This window comes from Electrophorus electricus, chromosome 13 (genome assembly GCF_041902795.1).
Source record: "Electrophorus electricus isolate QZ-2024a chromosome 13, ASM4190279v1, whole genome shotgun sequence".
Lineage (NCBI taxonomy): Eukaryota > Metazoa > Chordata > Actinopteri > Gymnotiformes > Gymnotidae > Electrophorus > Electrophorus electricus.
This window is the reverse complement of record NC_137509.1, coordinates 1,575,082-1,601,963: the sequence shown is the minus strand read 5'-3', so window position 1 is coordinate 1,601,963 and position 26,882 is coordinate 1,575,082. Positions and strand designations below refer to the sequence as shown.

The 26,882-nt window shown below is 40.6% G+C and overlaps 2 long non-coding RNA genes across 2 annotated transcripts; both read right to left on the bottom strand.

Moving 5' to 3' along the window:
* Window positions 1-2,612: 2,612 nt before the first annotated feature.
* Window positions 2,613-9,924, bottom strand: LOC118240088 (uncharacterized). The gene is made up of 5 exons (XR_014115765.1): window positions 9,828-9,924; window positions 9,580-9,684; window positions 7,583-7,694; window positions 7,393-7,484; window positions 2,613-2,759 (listed from the first exon to the last, which is right to left on the bottom strand). It is a non-coding gene; the product is annotated as an uncharacterized LOC118240088 (long non-coding RNA).
* A 709-nt stretch (window positions 9,925-10,633) lies between these two features.
* LOC145643395 (uncharacterized) lies at window positions 10,634-11,494 on the bottom strand. The gene is made up of 3 exons (XR_014115766.1): window positions 11,243-11,494; window positions 10,754-10,844; window positions 10,634-10,665 (listed from the first exon to the last, which is right to left on the bottom strand). It is a non-coding gene; the product is annotated as an uncharacterized LOC145643395 (long non-coding RNA).
* Window positions 11,495-26,882: the final 15,388 nt, after the last annotated feature.

The following is a 26,882-nucleotide window of genomic DNA, read 5'->3' as shown; positions in this document are numbered from 1 at the left end:
ATCTACGCATGCCGATCGTATTTATTCTTATTGGTTCTCCTGGCCTGACCTCTGCTTCCTTCCCGGACTACGCCTCGTTCCCAGCCCCTTTGGATTACCTTGGTTTCTGCCTGCTGATTTATACCGTGGACAGTATCTGTATACTTTCACTACTATAAGATATAGAAAGCAGATTGACTGTCAGAATCTTACTATCTTAATATTTTACTGTGCCCAATTTTGTTCCATTTGTCAATAATGGTCAATTATTAGTACTTAAAGATGCACTATAGCGATAGCTGTGCTTTGACCTGGAGTACAAGGAAAGTTAAAATGAGAGGAAGGTAGAAAAAGACATTTCCACAATGTAAAAACATTCTACACATTTAATGTACATTAAGCGATATAACAATATCTCCAAATATTAACCACGGAAAATAAGCCAAATAGCTGTGACAAATCAGCACTTTAAATTAAAATACGCATATATGTCTGTTTTTACGGTATTTCGCTGCTCACCGCTCCCTATGCGAAGAGTACTGTGGAGTTTTTTAATCAAAAAATTAAATCAAACAAAAAGGACAACTATAAGATGAATGTGGAGTCTGGACTTAAGCATACAACAGCAGAACTGACGAACAAGGAAAAAGTTAATTTACAAACCAAAGACCAAAATATTTTGTCTCAACTAGCCTGTAGCTAACAGTTTAAGATACCCGAAGCTCCCCTCTTTAAACCTGCAGCAGCTGCACTACACAAAACTGTCAGTCACCATGGAAACCAAACATGCTCAGAGCAGAGAGGTGGAGTGCAATACTGCCCAGGCAAAGAGGAATCAGAGAATCCAGACATCCTGTATGCAGACTACATCCACCTGACGAGGAGGACCAAAAACAACCTGCCCTATCCGTATAGAAATCGCCAATCTTTAAACACTTCCCATTTACCGTTAAGGAAGAATCACTGTGTGAGAGGTTGGAAATTTGGATGCTGACAATCCTATACTCGCAATAACCTACTAGACCAAAGTCACAGTGTTGATCCAGGGCAATGAACCCAGACTGGGTTCCTTTGAGGAAACCTTCCCCGTGCAATATTATTGATTAATGAATAAACAAATTATTGATGTAGTGAGACAGGTGTGTTAGGCGACTATGGCAGATGTGGCTCAGGTGTACAGAATACCTAACGAATAACAACTGAGGGAGAAAAGAAAGGAGATGAAGGAAATTAATCAAGTAATAAAAACAACAAAGGAAAGAACTGAGATCAGAGGGGGGCACTTTTGCACAAGCCAGAGAACTCTTTATCTTTGGTGCGACCTCACAAACTAGTCTATCCCATCCCAAATAGCTAAAGCAGCTAGCAGTTAGTGTCACTACTTGTCTAAAAGGGAGGAGGGTCCTGTTCCTATTATTATATAGACTAATGAGCAGAGAAAATACCAACTGGACAGAATTATCTCTAGGAAATGTAACTCACTATAGACACCCTGAGATAGCATATGAATGGAAAAATAGCTCTTACATCAACATCCAGGGACAATTGTCAATTTGGCCGATCTATCCGCTCAAGGGGGTCAGCGAAGTTTAGGTGTGTGTGGTCAGCTGAAAATACCTGGTCCCGAAATTTCTCTGCACTGCCGACGACCCCGGCACCAAAGGTTGTACCGAATCAGGGAGCCTGAGCTTCACCAAGAATGCAGAGCTGAGATAGATGGTTCCTTGACTTTGCAGGTGTCAATGTGAATCCTAGTGTGTCCTAGACATAGTTTTGTTGAAACCTAAGGTTGGCTAATTAGTACTGTTGGCCAAACAGATTTAATTCTAATTTTACCAATGATGCAAAAATAAATGTATGACTTTTACAGCGAACTGGAAAGCAAATTAAATGGTCTATGACAGACTAGATATAAGACAGACATAAAATAAGCCACTATTCTAAGTATTTAATTCTTCTCATGAGCAGTTCCATCTTCTTTTCTGGATCAAACTCTTCCTCAAGTTTTCATTTTTAAGTTTTACCTTTTAACTTTTAACAGACTTTTAGCAACTTTTAATTCCAATATTTACCACCTTAACCTAACCTTTGTACCAGAGCGTAGATATTTATAACCCTGACTCGTGGGAGGGGTCATGAGGGACATCATTCTAGATAGAATGTAGATGTTCTTTTAAGAAATATAAAGCACACAATTATCAATAAGAAAGCAGTCACATTTTCATCAAAAACACTATTTAGAGACAGAGAGAGAGGAGCATAGAGGAGATGGGGAAAGACAGAGAGCATATTATGATTATCATCCAAATAATCTTCCTCTGTTATACTAGAGACGAGGAGGTAGTCACTAAGTATTAATATGCAAACACTAGAATAGTGGGCTTAAGGCATTGGATATAATCATTTCATGAATGGCAAAAATAACAAGAAAAGAAAAGTTGACAAATTGAGAGAGAGCAGGTTTCATAACAGTTCAGTGATGATAACTAGTTTGCTTTCACTCATATGTGAGCTTGCTGAGACTCTGATGTACATACCAAAGCATTGTTAGCCATACAGGATTAATAAATCCAGATGGGGGAGTCTGATATGGTCATGTGACGATTGGGGCACGGAAGAAGCGAGAGGTAGGGTTGCAGCAAGTGCTGTTTATTATCCATCGGTGTGCACCAATGCAAACAACTAACCAATACTCAGACAGTAAGTCTCTCTGAGGGGCGCAGTGATTAGACGAGATTGGCATCGTGGATCCTGTAATGTGCAGCCCCGTCTCTTGTGATCTGTGGATTTAAATAAGCAGACAATGATTACGAACAGGTGATTTCCTTCAATACTCCGGTGATTGTGAACGGGGCAGATAAGGGGTGTGATCGATAGCAGGAGTAGGCGTCTCCCTCCTGCTATCCGGCCGACTAACCGTGACAGGTCACTGAGAGGAGCTATGGATCCATCGTCTGTGTAATCAGTATGGACTATAAAATCTTGTTATATGCATTGAAATTCAATGGTTATATTCTATATATGAATCAGGTCTCATCGCAATGCTCATGAGAAGGCCTTTTTTAAGAAAAAATTCAAATTCCTGTAGTCCTTCAAGAATATGGCCTTTATTAAGCTTTTTCTTGATTGTATTCAAGATTGTGAAGTTATCTCTAAATTCCAAGCAGGGTACTTTATGGCCTTTTATTTCCTCAGCCCAGATCTGGGGTTGTAACGTTTTGGGCCATGTGTCTTGGCAGAGTAATACACCTTCCTTACAGAGTGGTTTGGAGACCCGATAAGGGAAGGGAGTGGCCTTTTTAGCCAAGCCAAAAGAGTTCTGGTATTTGTAAAATGAGACCTCTCAGAGTTGGACACAAATGGCAAAGCTTAAAGAAGATGGGGAAACAAAAGAAATGACCTTAACAAAGCAGATACAAGACATAAAAGAACAGCTGCTGATTTTCAGAGACTATCCCTTAGCCTCCTCAAACACACACACTACCACCTCTCCCATCAACAGTGTAATTATAGAACTACCGCTCTCTTCTCACCCCACACACATGCACAATACAACACAAGCAAATCTCTCCTCAACTGACCCTCAGACACCTCAGGCAGCAGAGTCCTCACCTCACCTGCCCCTGAGCCCACCACAGCCAAACCAACAGAGGCCTCATGTGGTGCTGCTAATGGACTCCAACAGGAAGTTCCTGGACCCCTAGAAGCTGTTCCCTGAACACCAGGTGACATCAAAGCACTGTAGAACTACTGACCAGGCCCACCAGCTCCTGAACAAGGAGACTCTTAGAAACCCTCAGCACATCATCAGCCACACAGGCACAATCGACCTTCACACCCGGCGCAGCAACACCTTGAAGGCAGTGCAGAGAGTGCCAGGGAGAGGCAGCAAGGAGTTACCAGAGAGCCACATACTCATCTCCACCCTGCTACCGCGGTCTGACACAACCCCACACATCATCAACACCATCGACACCGAGATCAGCAGAAGATGTTTTTCTCTTCCAAATGTACATCTGGCACTTCACCTCACACAACATGTATGATGGGATCCATCTCCACAAGGCCATGGTCTGATCTCTGCAAAGACCCTTAAAGATGATGCACTAGCCCGCAACACTGCACCAGCCTGCCTTACCCCACCTCCAGGAATCGCCAGACCACTGCCCCTGTACATGCCATTATACAACCCCCTGTCACCTAGAAGCGACAGTAGGCCCTGGTTTCCACCAGCCCCACAAGCCCTCACATAATCCTTCACATTTGTGAAGTCTCCAAAGCCACTCACTTATCTTCTGCAACACACCACAAAGAATGAAATGTAAATGTAAATGTAAAATGAAAAGGAGACAGTAGTGTCTGTGAAGAAGACCCCTGCACAGAAAAGACCACAGACCTACACAGCAGCAGCAGACCAGCCTTCTCCTCCCCAGCTAGAATCCCTGACTACAGCAGAGATGGGGGAAATAAAGGACCTGCTCTACAACCTGTGCAATAGACCACTTGCAAAGTAAGACCAGATATACCACAGGATTACATTGTAAAATAGTGAACAATAATAATAGTACTACAATAATAATTATAATAATAAGTAGAGTACTGCATACCTGCACTATAATCATTTAAATAGTCCTTCTGTTCTGTCTCACTAGACAAGTCAATAGATTTATTTTGAGCATTCATATTCTAAATGTGCTCATTCCACATCAGTTGTGGAACGTTCATGGTCTTTACTCCTCGATCTTTGAAGCGAATAGTAGAGATCCTGAATTCCTGAGGAACACTTCGGATGTAGACATCCTAATTTTAACAGAAATATGGTGCTGTCATGACACCCCCACTCACTGTGCCTCAGGCTACTGTGAGATTATTATACCCTCACTCAAATTAAGCACAGTCCACTGTGGACAAGATTATGGAGAGATTCTGGTGTGGTACAGAATAGGACTAGCCAACCACATTTCAGTTGTAAAATCACACTCCTGGCTAAATCCTCATTCAAAAAAGGCCTATCAGAAACAGACTCACTCCTCAGACATGCTCCTCTGTGCTGTCTACACTACTCTGATAGAATCCCCTTATTATGATGAGGAGTACCCAAACAATCTCTACACAGAGATCAGTCACTTCCAGGCCCAGGCTAATGTGCTGCTGTGTTGAGATTTTAATGCAACAGGAACCAAACTTGGCAACAAGGGCAACAAACATGTGTTTGTCCAAAGCCCCCTGCACCTCACACCAATCCTCAAAAACAGAAACAACCTCAACAGCACTGTCAACACAACTGGGAATGAGTTAGTACACCTCTGCCGAGCACTAAGTCTGTACATGCTTCATGGTGGGACGAGGGGACTCTCTGGGGACATCCACATACTGCTCAGCTCCTGGTGCTTGTGTGGTTGATTGTGCCATCACCAACATGGACCCCAGCACCAGTAATACATTCACTGTCAGGCAACAATCTCCGCTATCAGGCCACAGCCAAATGAAAGTATATCTCAAATGATCAAACCACCCCAAACAATCATCCGCATTGTTGTTGATGTTTGAAGGATGGGAAAGTAAAGTTCCTGCTCTACACAGACAACATGGTGTTGCTGTTCCCAAGTACACAGGGGCTACAGCAGCCCCTGGACCTACTGGAGCAGTATTGCCAGAACTGGGCCCTGGCAGGCAACTTAAAGAAGACAAAAATTATGGTCTTCTAGAAACAGCCCAGATGTCAGCTTCCAGTTCACTGTGGGCAGCACACTTACCTCACCATTATTGCACACACTGCAGTACACTTACCTCGACCTCACCATTATTGCACACGCTGCAGTACACTTACCTCACCATTACTGCACACGCTGCAGTACACTTACCTCGACCTCACCATTACTGTACACGCTGAAGTACACATACCTCACCATTACTGCACACGCTGCGGTACACTTACCTCACCATTACTGCACACGCTGCAGTACACTTATCTCACCATTACTGCACACGCTGCAGTACACTTACCTCGACCTCACCATTATTGCACACGCTGCAGTACACTTACCTCACCATTACTGCACACGCTGCAGTACACTTACCTCGACCTCACCATTACTGTACACGCTGAAGTACACATACCTCACCATTACTGCACACGCTGCAGTACACTTACCTCACCATTACTGCACACGCTGCAGTACACTTATCTCACCATTACTGCACACGCTGCAGTACACTTATCTCACCATTACTGCACACGCTGCAGTACACTTACCTCATCATTACTGCACACGCTGCAGTACACTTACCTCACCATTACTGCACACGCTGCAGTACACTTACCTCGACCTCACCATTACTGCACACACTGCAGTACACTTACCTCACCATTACTGTACACGCTGAAGTACACATACCTCACCATTACTGCACACGCTGCGGTACACTTACCTCACCATTACTGCACACGCTGCAGTACACTTATCTCACCATTACTGCACACGCTGCAGTACACTTACCTCGACCTCACCATTATTGCACACGCTGCAGTACACTTACCTCACCATTACTGCACACGCTGCAGTACACTTACCTCGACCTCACCATTACTGTACACGCTGAAGTACACATACCTCACCATTACTGCACACGCTGCAGTACACTTACCTCACCATTACTGCACACGCTGCAGTACACTTATCTCACCATTACTGCACACGCTGCAGTACACTTATCTCACCATTACTGCACACGCTGCAGTACACTTATCTCACCATTACTGCACACGCTGCAGTACACTTACCTCATCATTACTGCACACGCTGCAGTACACTTACCTCACCATTACTGCACACGCTGCAGTACACTTACCTCGACCTCACCATTACTGCACACACTGCAGTACACTTACCTCACCATTACTGTACACGCTGAAGTACACATACCTCACCATTACTGCACACGCTGCGGTACACTTACCTCACCATTACTGCACACGCTGCAGTACACTTATCTCACCATTACTGCACACGCTGCAGTACACTTACCTCGACCTCACCATTACTGCACACGCTGCAGTACACTTACCTCGACCTCACCATTACTGCACACGCTGCAGTACACTTACCTCGACCTCACCATTACTGCACACACTGCAGTACACTTACTTCATCATTACTACACATGCAGTAATATATGAATATATTAATTTGCCTAATTTGTCCAGGTAGTATGACTAATATGCTACAGCAGGTATAGTAGAACCGCTACAGTACGAATAACATTACCACGGTTTAAAGGATCTGCACAGATACGAGCTCCATTCTGTGTTGTAAAGCTGAAGGCAAGATGATGTGTTAAAACATTTTCGTTCATCCGAATGGTTAAACTGCAGCAAACGTGAAAATAAATGTCATCTTAGGTGAAACTTACAGATATCAGGATCATTAATTATTTTCATGGCCTCTTTCACCCAGTTAAGATGAGGGTTGGCGCAGATACGAGCCGGCTTCTTGGTTGTAAAACTGCAGACAAGAAAAAAAGTGTGTCTGTTTACCTACAATTTAACAGTTAGATAGTTTAATTAAGAGTTACATATATAAAGAGTGTGAGAGGGACTTACACAACTCCGGCTTTTGGACACTCGGAGCTCGTTGGCTCGTATTTGGTAATAAAGTTTACGGGGATTTTACTATCATGAAAATCGAAACAGCACATAACATGTCCATTTGCACCTGTAAAAAAAATTAAAAAATAATAATATTTATATATATATATATATATATATATATATATATATATATATATATATATAAATTCTAAGCATTATATATATATATATATATATAGTCATATTACTTATACACAAAAAAGGTCACCTCCGGATTTAACTATTCAAATAGGTAAGAGCCTCCCATTGGATAATTACTGCATGGGTGATTGTTTTAGCTGGCAACAAGTTATTTAACCTTAAATGATGCAGTGAGCAGCTTCTCATTTGTTAAACAACCATGTCAAAAGACACATCCTGTAGTCGTGGAAAAGATGTTAATCTGTTTCAGAAGGGTCAAATTATTGGCATGCATCAAGCAGAGAAAACATCTAAGGAGATGCTGAAACTACTAAAATCGGGTTAAGAACTGTCCAACACATTATTAAAAAGTGGAAGGACAGTGGGGAAACATCATCTTTGAGAAAGGAATGTAGTCGGGAAAAAATCATGATTGGAACGTGATCAGTGATCACTTAAACATGTGGTGTAATCAAATTGTAGAAAAACAACAGTAGAACTCAGTGATATGTTTAATAGTGAAAGTAAGAGCATTTCCACTTGGCAGTAAGGCTAACCGGCAAAAACAGCTTCAATTTGCTTTCAATTTGGGAGCATAAAGATTGGATTCTGGAGCAATGCCAAGAAGGTCATGTGGTCTGAGGAGTCCAGATGTGCCCATCACTCTGGAACAGGGTAAATCTGGGTAAGAAGAGAGGTGGCTGAAGTGATGCACCCATCACCCATTGTGTCTACCGTACAAGCCTGTGGGGGCAGTGCTATGATCTGGGGTTGCTGCAGTTGGTCAGGTCTAGGTTCAGCAACATTATGTGCCCAAAGAATGAGGTCAGCTGACTACATGATCGCATGGGCATATTCCAAAATGACAATGCCAGGATTCATTGGGCTAAAATTGTGAAAGAGTGGTTCAGGGAGCATGAGACATCATTCTCACATATGAATTGACCACCACAGTCCAGACCTGAGACCCCATTGAGAATCTTTGGGATGTGCTGGAGAAGACTTTGCACAGTGGTCCAAATCTTCCATCATGAATACAAGATCTTGGGGAAAAATTAATGCAACTCTGGGCAAAAATAAATGTTTTGACATTGCAGAAGCTTGTGGAAAAGATGCCACAGTGAATACATGCTGTAATCAAAGCTAAAGGCCATCCAATGAAATATTAGAGGGTGTGACCTTTTTTTTTGGCCAGGCAGTGTATAATAAGTAATAATCACAAGAGAAAGAAAAAGAACAAATATCTAATGTAACTATAGATATTCATGTAGCCTGAATCAGTCTTTTTAAAAAGGAAGCAAATGTTGAACATGTATGCTATTAAACATGTATGCTCTTAAACATGTAAGATATTAAACATGCATGATATTAAACATGTATCCTGCTGAACATGTATGCTATTAAACATGTATGCTGTAGAACATGTATACTGATAAACATGCATTCTATTAAACATGTATGCTATTAAACATGCATAATATTAAACATGTATTCTATTAAACATGTATGTCGTTAAACATACATGATATTAAACATGTATGCTATTAAGCATGTATGCTATTAAACATGAATGATATTAAACATGTAACCTGTTAAACATGTATGCTGTTAAACATGTATTCTAATAAACTTGTATGCTGTTAAACATGTATACTGTTGAACATGTATGCTGTTGTATGAAATTGGTCACCAGTGGCACGTTTCAACAGGTCTGTTTATACAGTAGGTTTATCTGAACATCTTATTTATGCAGCTGGTGTACAATGGACACACAAGCACAAGTAATTGTGCACGCTATCACAAGAGCTCGAGGACGACCTTTTACTTACTTCTACTCATTGCACCGGTGCGACGGCACATGATCACCAGCAAACCGGTGAGGAGAGCTCGCACCTTCATGACTGTAGCTTCGGTTGCACAGGAGGTGATGATCACTTATGAAGAGAAAATATTACAAGTGAGCAAATTGTATCTTTTGCTGGGTTATATGAGCGCATAGGGGAAGTTGCACTGTTTGATTAAATGGGCAGGTCGAGAGTGATGAATGTGCTTCAGGAAACGCGTCTGTGGTTCTCACCTTAAGAGAGGCACGCAGAGCCTCCCGGCACGCGGCAGTCTTTATAGGAGAGAATCAGAACAATTCTACATCTGATTAAAGACATACACCTCATATACCTTCAGTGATGTGATTACATCAGTTTATACAAAATATCCTACAGATCTCCAGTATCTGATCAGTCCAGTATATGCAGTAACCAGTAGTGTCCAGTTTACAGTAAACAGAATATTTAAACATTTTTAATGTAATTATCTGAAATTGACTTACAAGTCAATTACATGTAGGTTAGTCTATCTTAATTAAATTAAGTACTTATTTAAATTTTAACATCAGTATTTTGAAATTTATTTGGATAACCTAATATTTATAGTGTGGAACGTGTTGTATGAAACTGTTCGCCAGTGGACCAGGTGTTCTACTCTGCTCTAGTGTGAGGTAACCACGTTCAAGCCTACTGAAACCTTTTGTGCCGTGGATGGCACAGAAGGAGCGACAGGCGAGGTTCTGGGAGGTAGCCTTTATTGTCCATGACAACAGGAAGAGCACAAAAAGGAAAAATAAACACAGGGAGAGTGAAAGTATAAGTGAAAGTGTAATTTGTAAGGAAAACAAAATGGAGAGAAGATACAAGACACAATCATCCAGTTGGGTTTAGGTTGAAGACTCCACCATGCACTGATCAATTCTGTCTATGGCGTTCCACACCCACTTAAAGCTGGGGTGTGTGCAGATGTAAACTCCCTTCTGGGTTGTAAAACTGAAGATAAGAGATGATGTGTTCATATATTTACATGCTGACATTTTCGTTCATCTGAATTAATGATTCAGGATTCCAAATTAATGGTTTATACGTGACCTAAACACCATAATCAAAAAGGTTTTCCTCATTGTGAAATAAATCTCTGAATAAATTTATGAAAACAAATAAGTTTCTAAAAACTTACATGACTCCGGCTTTTCTCGTCACGTCATATGATTTAATGGGTCTTGCAGGGATTGCTTTCTCAAAAAAGCATTCGTGCAGTGTGTATGCATCTATATGAAAATATTCATTCGTTTAGATAATTTATTTTGAATGATATCCTAGTGGCGTATAAAAGTGTGGGTCAACGCTGTATTGATGACTGATTATGGAACTGTAGGCCACAAAAACTTGGGCTCCGACTGTCTAATTTATGGGGTATTTCAAACAAACCCAAACCTGTGTGAGAAAATGCTAGACGATTAAAACATTTCAATAAATGAAACAAACTGCTATTGTAATTACCAGGTATTAGTACAGATATTATTAGGTTTATAGACTAATGCAGAAACAGATTCATTAGGACAGTCTCCCAGCGAGGAAAAGGTACTATGCCTCATGCCGTTAATTATCATATCACATGATAGTTGGCTACTAAGTCAGTGTTTTAATAAACATGTCAGTCACTTACCACAGACTTAACTGCTTCATAGACACATGTGACCCTTAATTTGACCCAATGCGCTCAACTGAAGGTGTGCAACCAGAACAAGAGCTCGAGCAAGAGCACTCATGACTTCAGCTTCGTGTGAAATGACGGGAGATGTGAAAAGATGTCAAGTGGTGAACTTCTACCTTGTCCTCAGTCTTATGTTTAATGAGAGGATGTGGTGAGTGGGGGTGGTGTGGGTAAGGGGCAGCTCGTGGGCGACGATATGTTCCACTTCAACTGAAAGAGAGAGAGAAAAGGTGCTTCTTTCACAGGAAACTGTGGTTTTAACCTAAAGGCTGGCGAGAAAAAACTCTGCAGAATATTTCTCATTACATGAGCTCATATCACCAAGCAAATGTTAAAACAGTTTAAATCAAACACACAAAAATGAATCATCACAGCTTTACTTGAGTAAAAAAAGTTTCTTACACTACAAACTGTGCAGTGTGTTCCCTGCGTGAAGGTAACTATGCCCCGTACAAACACCAGTTTACAACATTGGAAAATAATTAAAAACAAATACAAAACAGAAGCAATAAATAATGTGGTTGGGCTGACTAGTATAGCACACTTCATTATTACTGTACCAGTGTTTGTACTGAGATGATGTCGTGGTGAACAGCAGCGTTAGGTCAGTTACTGCTGTCTGCAGGGCTGACACATGAAGGCTTTTATTCTTTCTCTCGCACACGCACATACACAGTCAGACACACTCTGCATCCTAATTGTGTACTACACACTAATACTATAAGGTATATACACTATATATTCATCTTAATAGTATGGGTTTGATGAGATAGTACACAAAATATTAACGTAGTACTTCGTTTCGTACTAACAGGAAGTGATGAAGTTGCTATGCCAACATACGTAATTGTAAGAGACAACTTGTTAAGAGATTTTCTTTGATAAAAAATGGAAATTATCGATACGTTTCACTGTACGATGACACAGTCCCTTGGAAGTGTGCTGCTTTATTTACTAACCTGTAGGTTCCATTTTTTTAGTCAGTTGTTTTTCTGTGAATTAAACCGCAGCCTTAACAAATTTAGCAACAGTAAACAGTGATATTTCACATGGTATACACTGACGTTAATATCGTTACGGAATACACCCCCTCTGTGGGACTGAGTCGCAAAACATTTACAACACAGCTGCGTTTAAGGAAAACAGCAAGACCAGAATGAAAGGCTGTTGGGCTCGACAGAGATCCGGTCAGATTACTAATCGGGATAAATGACATTTAGCTGCGTCAGATGGCTAACTGGATACCTATCTTACCTACGAAGGCCAAACACTACTAAGTAACATGCATTTCAAACAGATTGCTTACTAAAATAGTCCCCATTTGTTATGTTTATTAATTATTTTACTGTTTTAAATAAAGAAATCCAGGCTGTACTGACATTTCTAGACCATTCGCCTGCAACTGTCGTCATTGATCTTTTTTCAAGTTTCTTTTTCAAAATTTTCGAGACGCGAGTAGCTTCTCCTTTAACGTTTTGCATTGCATTATGGGACACCAGTGCAAACGTAATTACTTTAATTACACTACGTACTACACACTCAAACTAGTTAGTATTAGTAAATGGTAATTTGGGCGCACCTACAGTAACCTGTAACATGACAAACAGCTAAAACAATTACACTTGAAAAAAACCTAAAACAAATCACCACACATTTGAACTGGGGAAGGTAGTAACAGACATGCATGGATTAACTTCACGAGGTTTGACACGTTAGTGTGATCCTCAACAGTTTATGCAGATGGACAGGCATGCGTGAACGGGCAACATTTCATGACTCTTAAAAGTACATTTTCTTTTCTTTGAATAAAGTGAAAAAATTAATTATAATAAACAAACATTTTTACACAAAAAATGTCTTTAATGTACTTTGAGGCTATTAAATAAATGCCAGTAAAAGATCTGTTATTGAGAGAGAGAGAGAGAGAGAGAGAGAGAGAGAGAGAGAGAGAGAGAGAGAGAGAGAGAGAGAGAGAGAGAGAGAGAACAAGGTGACAAAAGACTAACCACAGTGCAGAGGTGGAGAAACAGATGAGTAACCTGTAAGAGCTGAAGAACAGGGAGAGTAGTAGTGAAACAATCTAACAACCAGCTGGTCAAGATCAGGTCAACCCCAAACAAGTACAAACATATAGAAATGCCATGAATGCCAATTAGTCTGGTTGTGTGTGGGCAGAGTTTGACCCGAGTGGTTTAGATTAGACAGACTGGTATCTCTGTGGTGAAGAGATGTTTTAATCAGACAATTATAGTGAACACCATTTCTCTACACTGGTCTGACTACTGGTCCAGTCACCCTCAGATCTACAAGTGCCGTCGACACATCCTGTGTGTGTGGCTTGTTTCAGAAGAGTCTGTTATGGTTGAAGCTAACAGTAACGGCTGTGCAAAACTCTCTCCAAACACAGTCAATTCGGATAAGCCATGCAACTCAGCCCTGCAACCAAACGGGAGGAACTCTCAGAACAAGTATTGCTTTCAGTGTGTGGACCACAAAACTGGCCCAACACAAGGCCACCAGCATATCAGCAGGACACCAACCCAGGCAATTACACTGAGTGTGTGTGGACCAGGTTCATAACAACACTCGCACTGAGTGTGTGTGGACCAGGTTCATAACAACACTCACACTGAGTGTGTGTGGACCAGGTTTATAACAGCACTCACACTGAGTGTGTGGACCAGATTTATAACAGCACTCATGCTAAATGTGTGTGTACCTGGTTTATAACAGCACATACACTGAGTGTGTGTGGACCAGGTTCATAACAGCACTCACACTGAGTGTGTGTGAACCAGATTCATAACAACACTGCTAAAGAGGGACATTCTGATTTAGAACATGAAAGGACTACTGGTAAATTCAGGAACAATTCAGATGCCACTGAGATGAACACAAAATGTTTTTAGCTCCTGCTGTCAGACTGCAGTCATTGAGGGCATTCTCAAGTTGTTTCTGTCCAGTTCAGTTCCCAGTACAGTACTGGAGGCCTCCAGGACCTGAGAGAAACATGGCTGATGGTTGTCCTTTCAGGGCTATGCCGGGGCCATCTTCAGAATCAGTCGGTTCAACACTTTAAGCTGTGTTAAAAAGGACATTGTTCTGATTGGTCGTGGTAGTCACATGACAAATATACAGGATGTAGGAATTAGTCCTTTACGTTTCAACTTGATTTAGTTCCTGGTAGAACAGTGGACTCGACTGTGTTCAAATTAGATAATGTTTGTCTGTGTCCATTGAACAAGTGAGTAGATGTACAATTTATGTAATTACAAGTTTACTGTAATTCTGGGCATTGTTAATTCCAGGTTTGTGAAGGGTTATGGGTTTATGTCTTTGTTCTAGTTCCTCTGCCGATGCAACTCTACACATAGAAAACAAAGTGGATATTCCAGCTCACTCAACCTCTGTACCACCAAATAAACAGGAAATAATTCAGTCTGGAAGATAATCTGGTATTCTGGAATTTTATGCATTCTGATGGGATGTCCCATAGTTTTCACAACTATACTCCGTAACCTCCCCAATACTGTGGAACAAGGCAGCAGATGCAGCTCCTGCTAACCTCACTCTCACTCTCTCCCTCCAACACGTCTCACATCCTGCTCCCCTCCATCTGTGGCTCAGCAGAACACAGTCACACTCTGGGAGACACTCACAGCCTACTCACTCACAAGAGTGCATGCTTGTGGATAGAGAACAGCAGCAGTAAGACTGAGAGATAGGGAGAGAAAGGGATGAATGGAGAGGAAGAGAGAGATTCTGACAAAAACAGAGAGAGAGAGAGACAGAGAGAGAGAGAGAGAGAGAGAGAGAGAGAGAGAGAGAGAGAGAGGTGAACGGAGTGAATGCTGCGTGATGTTAGATGTTAGAAGTGCTACATGGCTGGTGGTGATCAGCTCCATACAGAACACAGAGACTCCAGCAATACAGTGATGACAGAGGAGTAAATAACTGTGGACAAGAAAATATGCGTTTGTTTACCTACAATTTAATATACAATTTGTTACCACCCCATCTAGGCTGTGAGGCCATAACAAAGAAAAAGAAATGTAAACGGCTAATGGAATGTAAGTTGTGAAAAATAAATAACAATAAAAAACTGAAGCACAAATGGAAGTCTCCTTTTGGTGTATTTTATAGAGGTTATTACCCACACTAAGCAAAGAAAAGTACACACTAGATAAACCTAACAAACAAAGGCAACATACAATATACTATCCTAACTACCTGAAACATAAACAGAGGCAAAGCCCACACCCAACAAAAATAGTAGTCACTCCCTACCACCAGTATCCAGCACCAAAGTACCAAACAAACCAATGTTTACACACTCTATACAATATCTATATGTATATATACAACAGCTACTGAAATAGCAGGGACGAGGTCCAAAAATGGGGAAAACGAGGTCATACACAAAAGTCATACAAAATTGCCACCACAAACCTGCCAAACCAACAAATGCCAAACCAACAAATCTGTCTTCTCTTCCTCTTTTCTCTGGTGGGAGGGGCCATTAAATAGGAGGCGTCTCAAACAAGGAACTCCTGGCAGTGATCCTGGAACACACACACACACACACACACACACACATCTGTCTTTCCGTAACAATGTACATGTGCATATGTAAGTATGCGTGTATATGTATGTGTGTGTGGGGGGGGGTGTGAGATATATATATATATATATATATATATATATATATATATATATATATATATATAATGTACATGTATGTATATATGTATGAATGCACCAAGCAGGACAGACAAGCACTCCAAAGGGTGGTGCATTCAGCAGAGCGCATCACTCATACGGAACTTCCTGACCTGCAGAGCATCTACTACAAGTGGTGCCAGACCAAGGCCAGAAGGATTGTGAAGGACCCCACCCATCCCAACAATAGACTCTTCTCTCTGTTGAGGTCAGGGAAGCGCTTTCGCTCCCTGATGACCAACACAGAGAGACTGAAGAGGAGCTTCTTCCCACAGGCCATTCGGGCCCTGAATCAGGGAAACTGATAAACTGTGGGGACCACCACCACCATGTAACTGTAAATATTCAATTGTAAGCTGGAACTGTACATTGTGTACATACACTTATACATATCCATATATACATTGTACATTGTGTATATAAACATGCTACACATATATTGTACATACATTGTTAATATATTTTGTATATATATATATAGATAGATAGATAGATAGATAGATAGATAGATAGATAGATAGATAGATAGATAGATAGATAGATAGATAGATAGATAGATAGATAGATAGATAGATAGATAGATAGATCCTTCACTATACACCCCTGTTTTTTCTCCTCAGTTTGGACAGAGCACTCTCAAACCATTTCACTGCGAGTTACACTGTGTATGACTATATATGTGACAAATAAACCAAACTTGAAACTTGAAACTTGACAGTATAAAGGAATACACCTACTGTATATGTATATATAAATCTACCTGTGTTAGACCAATGCTAAAACTATACTAACAATAATTTATCAGTATTTTTTAACAGTAATTCTATTTCTTAACAGCAAGATTCACTTGCAAATTAATTTCTCTGGTGAAGCTCTGAGGTGGAAGTTCATTTCCTTCCTGAACAGTGAGTCTGCACATGTGACAGGCAGCAGAAGACCTCAGCGCCCAGGAGAGAGCAGCACCTGAAACTCAAAACCCCACACACCCGAGGGGGAGAACATGAGACATTCCACAGCAGAGGACAAAGTAGATGTTACCGTGGAGACTCCAGTAGAGACCACGGACCGACGGGCTGGTGGGGAGGGGCTGGTGGTTGCTACGGGCGACGATGGAATGGCTAGAACAGAAATGCCCACCTCCACCATCACCACCACCCTGCTAGAGGAGGAAGGAAAGAGTGGAGTCAATGTTGAGGAAGAGGAGGTAGAGGAAGGGCCTCTGCAAACCACAGCAGGACAGCTGGAGGTGGAGCAAACCACAGCAGACCAGCCGGAGGTGGAGCAAACCATGGCAGAACAGATGTAGGCGGAGCAGATGAATCCTCCACGTGACCTACAGGCAGAAAGGGACAAACTCAGCTAGCGAAACAGCCAGCTACTACTACAACTGCTCCACCACATCTGCCGAAAGACGCCCAACGAGCCTCACACACTACATGGGACTGCTGACATCTCCAAGCTGGAGCAGCGCTACCTGAAGCTCCTGGACACCGTCGAGGACCTGACAAGGCAGCATCGCAAGATCAAGAAGAAGCCTCAAAAGCTTCACGGGACTTTATCTGCTCATCACTAACAATCAGCTAATGTAATCCAAAAGGGGTAAAGCAAAACGTAAATTTCAAACAGATAAATGGGTCAGGCACATTTACCACAAGCCAAAATGACAAACCACATTTTAACCCAGCATCCAGCCAGCAGACTACAGACCAGTGACACACATCTTTAATAGGATGTGGTGAGCAGGAGCCAGCCAATCAGGAGCAGCAAACAGTATGATTGGTTACACCCGAAACACGCGCTAACCTACAAAACACTGGCTGTGTCTGAATGGTGTTCTCGTTTACTCAGTCATTAATCACTACAGAGACAGTTCAGTATAAAACACTACACAGAGTACTTAGAAGGGAGACAACAGACAGAATTTAAACGACACAAGTACATCATTGTGCCTGTTTTACACTTTCAAATGTATTTTATCGTAACTTTAATAATACCTAGCACTACAGCTACGTCAAAGTTCTCATTTCATCAATAAAAACTATTGAGAGAAATACTGTAATGCTTATTTCTTGAACATGAGCTTCATGCATTTTGGTTCATGTTAGATTAATATTCTGTCACTGTTAGTTTTTGGCTCACCTGAAACAGCAGTGCTGACCATGTCTGTTATACCGCCAGTCCTATGAACAACAATCCTACCACTAACACCTGCCGTAGGACAGCGCTGTGCACTCTGGTCCTTTCACCAGTGTGTAGTGTACATCGGTTACTCTCTACATTTAGGGTACACTGTGTTTAACACTACAGTGAACTCTATTGGCAGTCTGGACTGTCCACTGAGGAGTCAGACAACACTACACAATGTCTGAGAATCACTGACAATAATCAAAACACTAAACAGTAAGTAGGAAGGAATTGGGACCAACGATACTGGCAATGGTAACAGTAACTGGGGTCTTCACAACCACACAGACATCACCATAGGACACAGTTCCTTGGGTGCACGTGGCTTCATCTAACGGTCACATAATGTTAATGGTTCATGTTATGGTCCCTATGGACACAGGATAGGGCCTGGGCTCATGCTGGTGGGATATGGGTCTCATCAGCTCATGTGTGGATCTGATGATAGAGCTTTGAGTCCATTATGTCTCATCAGCTCAGGTGTACATCTGATGATGGAGTTTTGAGTCGGTTATGTCTCATTAGCTCATGTGTAGATCTGATGATGGAGCTTTGAGTCGGTTATGTCTCATCAGCTCAGGTGTACATCTGATGATGGAGCTTTGTGTCGGTCATATATATAAGAGTTCCCCGTGTGAGCTACTGGTGGGTTGGGGAAGATTCTGTCCTCAACACAACATTCCACCACTGGTGCACTGAAGCTGGACTAAGTGCGCGTAATCCAAGGCTAACGCATTTCTTTGCGGTAACGGTATTTACGAACCGTCAAATGATTTATTGCTTGATTTGATATATGTATATATCGTACCCGCTCATTTAAGTTTAGTTGTACCGCCGATGTTTGAGTAGGAATCATTGAAATCATTCTTTAATAGTGAAATAATGTGATTAAAGAAAATTAAAGTTTTTAGTCTCATACTACACCAATTTTTCTCCACTTTGTCTGTCTGTTCGGTGTCCTCTCTGACACACTGCAGTCAGAGGTCACTGACTGTCTCTCTCTCACACACACTCAGACAGAGACAGACAGAGAGAGAGAGAGAGACAACCTCTCTCACCTCTTCACATCTTATTTGCCAGATGTACTCAAACAGGGCAATAAGCAATAAGCAAACATCACTAAGTTTTAATTAATTTATTTTTTCTCTGATCTCTAACCAATGTGGTTACTCTATAAATAATCACACAAGGTTTTTGTCCGTTATCACACTCTTACCACTTTCAGTGCATTCCACAATTGAGAGTGGTGTTGGGGGAGGGACGTAATTTACAACTTTTATCCGAAAACCATTTCTTTCCCCACCGACTTTTTCTTAAAGCCGTGTTTTCGGTACTTCACTCCTTTACTTCACAGCCGTAATTGTAAGCGATACATCTTAAACGTTGCCAAGTCGTCCGAACGAACATGGACATGGATCAACCGTTATCCTTTTTTTTATCAACAGGTAAGCAATTCAGTAATGCTTAACGAATTCATGCTATACCTTATATTAGTATAAGTTACTAGAAAGGCTGACGTGTATTTAGCTATTTATTTAGCTAATGGTTAAAATACTTTATCGTGCGTTGTATGATTTAACTCGGTGGGGCTTAGCGTCGTAATTAATTTCAGGTCTAGATAAAACATACATTTTAACAAACAATCAGTACGTATTATCCACAAGCTATCGTAACTATTCTTTTGCGAGCTATCTAGGAAAGGATATTGTCAATGTCTTTATTCTGATGATTATTGCTCAATATGTAATATGACCGCTGTGCCATAGAGTATATGAAACATTTTGATCGACGACTATTCTTATTCTCAGGGCTAGCTAAATAGAAAAACTTTAACTTCGAAGTCGGTGAATATATTTACTTAAATTAACTAATACATGACGTAACATCAATAGTATAAAGGATACCATCATGGTGATCTTTTCTACTCATGGTCTATAATTCTGTTCTATGTATTTCGATAATTTCCAACATTCATCAGTTCCTTGACTCTGGAGAAAATCGTACCAGGATCACGATACACAAATGCAATGAGTAGATACTTTAGTTTAATCCTGGCAATTTTCCAGTTTTCCCATGTCATTCATCTTGTAGATTATACTTGATTCTAAAGTAATATTCCAAAGGGTTCTGCCATCGTTAAAGAACTCATGATGCCATGACAAGGTTAGACAATCATCTAGTTTGGGTCAAAGCAAATATATGATTTAGTACAATTTGGTGCAGGTGCAAAACTGCTGTCCTGATGTCTAAGTTATGCAATGTACTCTCATATTTATGAGTCCTAATACATTACAGATTTAATTATTCAGGATGAGCATGTTAGATATAAGATGACTAATATATCTGATATTTTAATTGAAGTGATAAAATGAAAGGTCAGTTATGAACTACATAGTCTGATGCAGTGCAGTGCGAGAAGAATCATCGTGCTTTACTGGTTGTATGAGAGCACTGAGAATAGTACTGAGAAGACCTCCTGGAGGTCAAAGTGATTTCACTTAATTAACTTCAAAATGGTGCATCTTACATGTCCACTTTAAAAGGTTTCTAAAAATAAAGGTTTTTGGCTGTGCACACATGCTGATGTGCAGTGAGTAACTGATGGTCATGTAAATGATTATGGGACATGGGTACATGTGACTTTTTGTCAGGGGATAAATGAACTGGAGAGACTTGGTGTTGTGTATTTTTTCATTTATGTATTTATTTTCATATCTTATTTTATCTTATGTATGTAATATATGTATGCAACTCTGACTAAGAATGTCTGCAGAACACTATAAATGTAATCTGTATAAATGTGAATGTAATCTTTAGCATTGCTTCATAAGGTCAGTATTGCAAATAATTCTTGAATCACTCTCAGTTAGTTACATAGCTGCTTGATGTGGAGTGTAAAGGAACCTTTGTCTTGAGAGGTCCTAAGGCAGCTGATTCTTGCTGTAGTCAGTGATTAATTTATATCACCATTATTGCCACTGCAACATCTATAGTAAACTCCAGTAAGCAGCATCCTATCATTGTTTGAAAAGAATACAGGCTACAGGAGGCAGGTTTGCAAACACTAATAAAAAGCCCTGACATCTTGCAGGCAGTGGATGCTGCTGAAAGTGAGCACTGGAAGTCTTCTATTGTGTCATAGTAGTGCTGTGTTGACTTCTAGTAATACTAGAGCAGTGTTGTTTTCTGTGTCATATTAGTGCAGTGTTGACTTCTAGTAATACTAGAGCAGTGTTGTTTTCTGTGTCATATTAGTGCAGTGTTGACTTCTAGTAATACTAGAGCAGTGTTGTTTTCTGTGTCATACTAGTGCGGTGCTGTCTTCTACTGTGTCATACTGTAACACCCCCTCACCAGCCCTGCACTCCTTCACATACTGTTACAGTGTAGCCTACTTCCAGGTACTCTGAAAGGTCCGTCCCTCATGATACGAGCATAGAATATCATTAAGCTCTATGGGCAGTGGTAGCTCAGTGGTTAAGGTACTTGATTTATAATTGGAAGGTTGCTGGTTCAAGCCCCATAACTGCCAAATTGCTACTGTTGGGTCCCTGAGCCTCAATTGCTCAAGTTGTGTTCAGTCGTAGTTGTAAGTTGCTTTGGATACAAAGTGTCAGCTAAATGCTATAAAGGTAAATTCTGAAGGGCAAACATATAAAAACAGCCTGCAAGAGCTTTATGTTTAAATTATTACCTTGAATAATATTTATATTTGTAATTTTTTCTGGTTGCAATGAAATAAAATTGAATCCTTTTACTTGATAAAACATGAGGCAGGCTACAGAAGGATTTGTAGGGTTTAAATATTATTCAAGACTGTGTTTGTAATATTCAGGACAATGGTGACAAATTTTGGACCAAGCTCTAAGGCACGTAAGGCATTTCCCAACTTTGATGAGCAAAGCTCATATACATATACAGCATACACACTCTCTACTATACACATATACTCAATAATTTTAATGTTACAGAGTAAAGTGTTAGGTTGATGTTACTGTGCACTGAAACAAAATATCTAACCACACGAGTAAGGTCTGAGAGATGTTTCCGTTAAAAATAGAGGCTGATTTGATATTTATGTCCAACTCAGTGCCAATGCCAACTGTTCCAGAGAAAGAGACTCTAGAATGTGCACAAACATATTCTGCACACTACTCAAGTTTGAAGGAAAGTTGTTTTGCAGGCTAAGTTAGCTGTTTTACATATGATGTAGTTAGTTCTGGTGGATCCTGCAGTTTCTGGTGAAATTGGGGGAGGGCAGAGAGCTCATGTTCTAACACTATTTCCTGCTGTTCAGAAAGCAGTTTGACAGAGACCTCTGAGATATCAAGGGATTTGCTGTTTAACACAATAGTGTCGGTTTGGTTCAGAGCACTTAAGAAAATTAAAGATCTGACCATTGAAGCTTTTTGTTTGTAGATTGGAGTAGATCTGGCTTATGTAGTGGTCAGTGGGTGAAAGTCGAGGCTGCTTCCATGGAAACGGCTCATTTAACAAATCTTCTGAAAAATGAACAGCCTCTCTTTTAAGCCATGCCCTTAGAACAAAAAGCTAAAGGAAGAATTGCAAATAGCCCCAGCATAACAAGTCTGTAGATGACACATAAATTACATAGATAAAATTAAAAACATAGTTCACAAACAGTAGCTCCACTTCAATACATTTTACCTCACTTCCACATACAAACACAGACACACAATTCAGCACAATAACCAAGGCACAGAAGTAACCACTAGTATCCCTCCCAACTGTTATTGGTAATATACATTCATAGAAACAGTCCTCGGTGTTGATCTGTCTGCAAAGTTAATGTTGTCTTTCAACTCTAGTTTAAATGACCATGACAATTATAGGGAAAATGTATGAATTAATATGTTGTATAATACAAACTATGAAATAAACTGCTTTATTGAATATTTTACTGCACATATCTGTTGTGTGAATATGAATCTGATTGTGTATCATTCCATGAAATATCGCTACCCATAAATTCATCATCATTATCTTATAGACTCTAAGTTTGTGATTGTGACAATCATATCTTTTAGAGCATGCACATGGAAAATGTACAAAAAACCCCCATTGAAAACAAGTGCCATGAGGGCTTGAATTTCAAGAATGCTCTATATTTCTTAAAAGCCAGCCCTCACTCCAAGTAAACTCTGCTCCCATCTATTGCCTCTGGTGTGGGGAACACTTGCCCTTTTGTCAAAACTAGATAACCTGGGTAACCACTTTCCTCTGGCATCGTTCTTCTAGCGCTCAGATTGGTTTTCTGTGTTTTAAGGACCAGAAAATATCAATTGTGGCTGCACAACCAAAGTCATGGAAGGAAGGAGAATCATTGTGATTGACACTCCAGGGCGCAGTGACACATGGCTGACAACAGTTCCGACAGGCAAGAGTCCATATGACTGTATCTCCAGTGTTGCTTGTTGTCCCCATGTGTTCCTTTTGGTGATCAGACTAGGGACATACACAGAGGAAGACAGGAATGTTCACCGAATGTTTCACCATGATCCTGTTCACTGGTGGAGATCAGCTTAGGGAAAAACCTGCAGAGAATTAATCAATGAAAGTAGTGAACTTACGAAGCTTGTAGAGATGTGCGAAGGTAGATATCATGTTTTCAACAACACTGAAAGGGGAAACTACAATCAAGTCACCGAGTTATTTGAAAAGATTAATAAAACGCTGTATGAGAGTCTCGGATATAAATCTACCAAAGAGATTTGCCAGAAGGTTGTGCAGTACACCAGAGAGCAGGTGGAGAGGAAGAGAGACGAGACAGAGAAAGAGATGAACATAGAGGTGCAAAAGCAGCTGAATAAGATGCAACTAAGTTAAGAGATGAGCAATATGAAAACACAAAACCTATGAGAAAGTTAGAGGACGCAGATACATGGTTCGCATGTGCTGTAGTCTCCTTAATCGTTCTATTAGTCATTCTAGGATGTGCTTTTAAAAAACTGAAGGAGGGGGTACTGTAGACTTTCTCAAATCATTGTAAAACTTTCCTCTATTTCTAAGCAAATACAAAAATGGAAATAAGGTTGAATGATTGCCCAAAACAGGCAATAATGCAAAGACGCAGTCTGAACAATGTTTCGATGGAAACTTCAGTATAATTGTGTACCTGTTATGGAAAACGGCAGTCTTGCCTGTTTTACATCCAGATCTGATTAGTGTAATGCAGTGCATCACCCAAACATACACACACACACACAAACAGACTATATTACACAGTTTATTAAAGTTATCTAACTAATTATTGTTTTCCCTTATTATTTTTTATTTATTTTCCTTTCTTTTCACTTTCACTTCTTCCAAGTATTATTATTATTATTATTATTATTATTATTATTATTATTATTATTATTATTATTATTTCATACCAATTACAGTTCAGTTCAGTTGAGTTGAGTGAGCTTTATTGTCATGACCATATGTAATAATAGTATCATGAGGGCTCAAAATAACTCCATTAACTCAATTATCATTCATTATCAATTAACAGCTTAATTCGTACGAATAACACTGAACATTTCGTGGCTAGTGATGAACTGTTAGGTTACATGATCTGTAATACTGACAAAATGGTGGCGAGATAGCAAGCTAGTAACTACTACAGGTTAGTTCTCACCTAAACACAATTTAATCACTTCACTTCATTCGCATCGTTTTTTAAGGGCAAAGCTGTTAAACGTACAGGAAACCTTCATTTTACACTGCAGTCTAATTAACCGAATAGTTTTAAAGCTGCAATAATGATGAATATCTATGTCTGTTAGTTTATTGTCCACATCACATAAAACACTGAACATTTATGTGATGTGCAGAAGCCAGAGGTTAACCTGGGTTACGTATGGTAGTTACCTGGCTGACCAGTGCTAACTAGTGAGGGATCCCAGTTGAGGAGCTGTCCCTGCAAGGAGACCAGGACATAAGGTTTTCCTGGTGGGGTTTCCTGAGGAGGAGCTTTATTCAGTTGTGGCTTAATGTCTTCATGGAGATACCAGCGAACGGATGCCAAGATGCAGATGAAAGGAGGTACAATGGGTTCTGGTTGGGGAGCATTCTTCTTTTTTATATAGTGACGTGAAGGTGCATTTGCTTTAGCATTCTTAGTGCTGGGTCTGTATGTGACAAAAATTTGAAAATGAGTTAAAAATAATGACCATCTAGCCTGTCTTGGATTTAGTCAATTAGTGGTTTTCAGATACTCCAGATATTAATGGTCTGTTAATATCAGGAAGGGATGACGAGTGGCCTCCAGCCAGTGCTACCAGTGTTCCAGTACTCCAATCTCTTTTAGACATAATGAAAAAACAGTCTTCCATTCATCTGGTTTGATGTGAATGTGATTGCATGCATTTCTCAAATCTAATTTTGTGAACACCGTGGTGTGATGGAGATTTTCCTGGGTTGAAGGGAACAGAATCAGATTATAAGGAAAGGTTACAGTGACTCACATGAGAGCCCTGTAATCAATGCAGGGACAGAGGCCATCATCTGTCTTTTCTACATAAAAATCCAGCAGCTACAGGGGACATGGAAGGGTGTATAAAACATTGAGTGAGGGCTACTGTGTGTATTTCTCCATAGTTTCAGTGTCTATGATATATAGAGGGTAAGCCTTAGATTTCTTAAGCAGGGGACTGTCAGGTAGCAGGTGCAATCGTAAGATCTATGATGGGGGTAACTTAGTGGTATGGCTTTTGCTGAAGACATCAGTGAAATCAATGGATTCCTTAGTTAATGTGTCAAGATCTGGTGTTAGGGAACTTCCTATGGAGGTGGTTCTCACAGGAACAGCTATGCATGTACTAAAACCGTGGTCACTCCAAGCAGTGAGTGAACCAAGAGATTCTGGGGTTGTGTTTGAAAAGCCAGGGGAGGCCCAAAATGATTATGGGCTGAGAGGATAATGAAAAACTGAATGGATTCAGTGTGGAAGCAAGCAGTTGTTAGAGTGAGGCAGTTGCAGGTCGATCTTTACTCCATGAAGTTCCCATCCACTCCTGAATTAGTGCTGAGAGGAAGATGTCTTTAGTCAGTAGTCTCAAAGTTAGTGGGATACAGATTTGTTTTGTGATTATATGAAGAAAGGCAGATCCTCTTACATAAGCAGCAAGGTTGATACCTGGATGAAACTAAATGCTTATTAGCCGTTCCCAAATCTAGCTATGGACTGTAGTGGCAGTGGTATCTCACTGGTTAAGGTAATTGACTTGTAATTGGAAGATTGTGGGTTCAAGCCACACCACTGCCAAGTTATCACTGTTGGGCCCCTGAGCAAGACCCTCAATTACTCAAATTGTACTCAGTTGTGATTGTAAGTTGCTTTTGATAAAAACATCAGGTAAATGTAAATCTAGTGGCTGGGACCAGGGTCATTGCTGTGTTAATTAGCCAACCAAGCATCTTCTCATTGGCTGGGACCAGGGTCATGGCTGTATTAATTAGCCTAACAAGGCATTTTCTCATTGGCTGGGACTGTCACGGTTGGACAGCCAACAGGAGGGACACGCCCACTCCTGCTAGGGATCTTACCACACACACACACACACTGCTCCCGATCCCCTCACTACTGATCAGCTTCACCTGTTCCTTATTGACTACTTCACCTATTTAAATCCACAGGCCCCAGATGATAGCACTGCACATTAGCCGACCTCAGACTGAGAGT